Source organism: Mastomys coucha, unplaced genomic scaffold (genome assembly GCF_008632895.1).
Source record: "Mastomys coucha isolate ucsf_1 unplaced genomic scaffold, UCSF_Mcou_1 pScaffold14, whole genome shotgun sequence".
Classification (NCBI taxonomy): Eukaryota; Metazoa; Chordata; class Mammalia; order Rodentia; family Muridae; genus Mastomys; species Mastomys coucha.
Genome location: NW_022196896.1, coordinates 68,020,863 through 68,023,328, shown reverse-complemented (window position 1 = coordinate 68,023,328; position 2,466 = coordinate 68,020,863).

Sequence of the window (2,466 nt, the reverse complement as noted above, 5' to 3'; positions counted from 1 at the left end):
GAGGGAGGGGGGGAGGGAGAGAGCGAGAGCATGGAAACACCAAATCCTAACCACTATACCACCAGCAAGGTAAGAACAGTCTTCTTATATCCTGCCTCCTGGCTTGTACCTGGTAGGTGGAGAGATGCAAGCTGTTGCTAGGCAGCTGGTGGGCGGGGCCTGGAGGAATTGCCAACTATTAACCCTGATGATGTCTTCCACCTTGTTTATATCAGCTCTTCATATTCCTACAGGTGAAAAGGTAGGAGCAAAAACATTCAAAGAAAAAGTATGAAGACTTCCACACTCACAACAGAAGTCCCAAGGTCCAGGAGACGTCTGGAGAGAGGCCTCAGCTCCGCAGCTAAGAGGGCATATGGCTCTCACAGAGGTCCCATGTTCAGTTCCCACCACCCATGTCAAGTCAACTCCAGCTCCAGGGAAATCCAATCCCTCTCCTTGCCTCTGAGGACACTGGGTTCACACGCACTTAGTCCCACACAGATACACACACGCATACATGCAACTTTAAAAAAATGAAACAAAATATTTTTTTCAAGTCTCAAGGTCAAGTTAAAACTGCCTTTTTGACAGCAAAGAAAATAATTCTTAGAACTTCGATTTTCAGGCTGAGTAAATAGTATCTAATAAAAATAAAACCCGAGAGTGGATACTCAGACACAATCAACCCATCCTCCAGATGGAAAAGAGCAAACTGAGGTCAGCAAACTGTTTGAGTTAGCTATGTTAATTTAATCATGTACATAACTTCACACTGGGTGTCTTAGTTATGGTTTCTATTGTTATGATAAAACTCCATAACCAAAAGCAACTTGGGGAGGGAAGGGTTTATTTCACGTTACAACTCTCCTGTCACACTCCATCATCCAGGGAAGTCAGGGCAGAAACCTAGAAGCAGGAACTGAAACAGGCCGGAAAGCTTGCTCCCCACATCTAGCTCAGCCTGCTTCCTTTTCCTCTCTAGAACCACCTGCCCAGAAGCTGGACAACCCACATCAATCACCAGTCAGGCAAATATCTCAGAGTCTTGCCTACAGGCCAATCTTACAGAAACACTTTCTTAATTAAGATCCCCTCTTCCAGAAGCTCTGAGGCCCTGACACCATTACTGATGCTGTCGTATGCTTACAGACAGGAGCCTAGCATGGTTGCCCTCTTGAGAGGCCCAATGAGCACCTAAAAGAGTCAGATGCAGATTCTTATACTCAACCAGTGGACAGAAACGGAGGACCTGTGGTTGAATTAGGGAAAAGCTGGAAGAAAAGCTGAGGAGGAGGGTGATCCTATAGGAAGACCAGCAGCCTCAGTTAACCTGGACCCCGCAGATCTCTCAGACACTGAGACAACCAGACAGCATAAACCAGCTGATATGAGGCCCCCGACACATACAGAGCAGAGGACTGCCCGGTCTGGCCTTAGTGAAAGAAGAAGCACCTAACCCTCATGAGACTTGAGGCCCCAGGGAGTTGGGAGGTCTGGTGGGGTAGGGAGGGTGGGAGTGGGGACATCCTCTTGGAGACAGGGGAGGAGGAATGGGATGAGGAACTGTGACAGGGTGGACTGGGATGGGAATAACCACTGGCCTTAAAAAATAGATTTAATAATAATAATAATAATAATAATAATAATAATAATAACAATAACAATAATAATAAAGTTTCTCTCTCCCCTGGTACATGTATCAAGTTGATAAAACCCAACAAGCACACTGGATAATGATCTTATGAAGCTATAACTGCCTCAAAATGAGTTTGTAAGGGCAAAGAATAAGTGCTAAATTACATCCATTTTATTCTTTTTCTCAGGACTCTTGAAGGAAGATTGCTTGCTTTTGTTTCTTAATCCCAGCACTCTTAACTCATGGTAGGAGTAAGCTATACATTCCAAGTCAAATACATAGCAAAGGCAGAGAGCCACACCAACAGGAAGGTCTCCCCAAGTGTCACCATCCCAGCATACGAGCCATGCAAACAGCTGACTCCTGCACTCCATTGCTCCATGGATCTGCCTAACTTAGGATCCCATTCCCTCAATAACAAAGGTGGCACACAGCTTAAGATAGCCTCAGAGGAGAAGGAAGATCATGTCAGATGCCTTTGTCTACAGTCAAGAGGAACTGCAGACCAAAGAGGAATTGCTCAATCTTATTTTCTGTCTTTGGAAAAACTTGATCACTGTACTGGTTGGTTTTTGACACAAACCTAGATATATCAGAAAAGAGGAGATTTTTAATTGAGGAAATGTCTCCATCAAACCAGCCTATAGGCAAGTCTGTGTGGGAATTTTCTTGATTATTGATTGCTTTGGAGGGTCCATCTCACTAGGCAGCAGGGGACAGGCTGTGAACCCTGAAGGCAGTCCTGGATAATATAACAATGCAGTCACAACAATCCAAGAACAAGCCAGTAAGCAGTACCTCTCCAGGTTCACGCTTCAGGTCCCCACCATGAGTTTTCTTCATAAAGA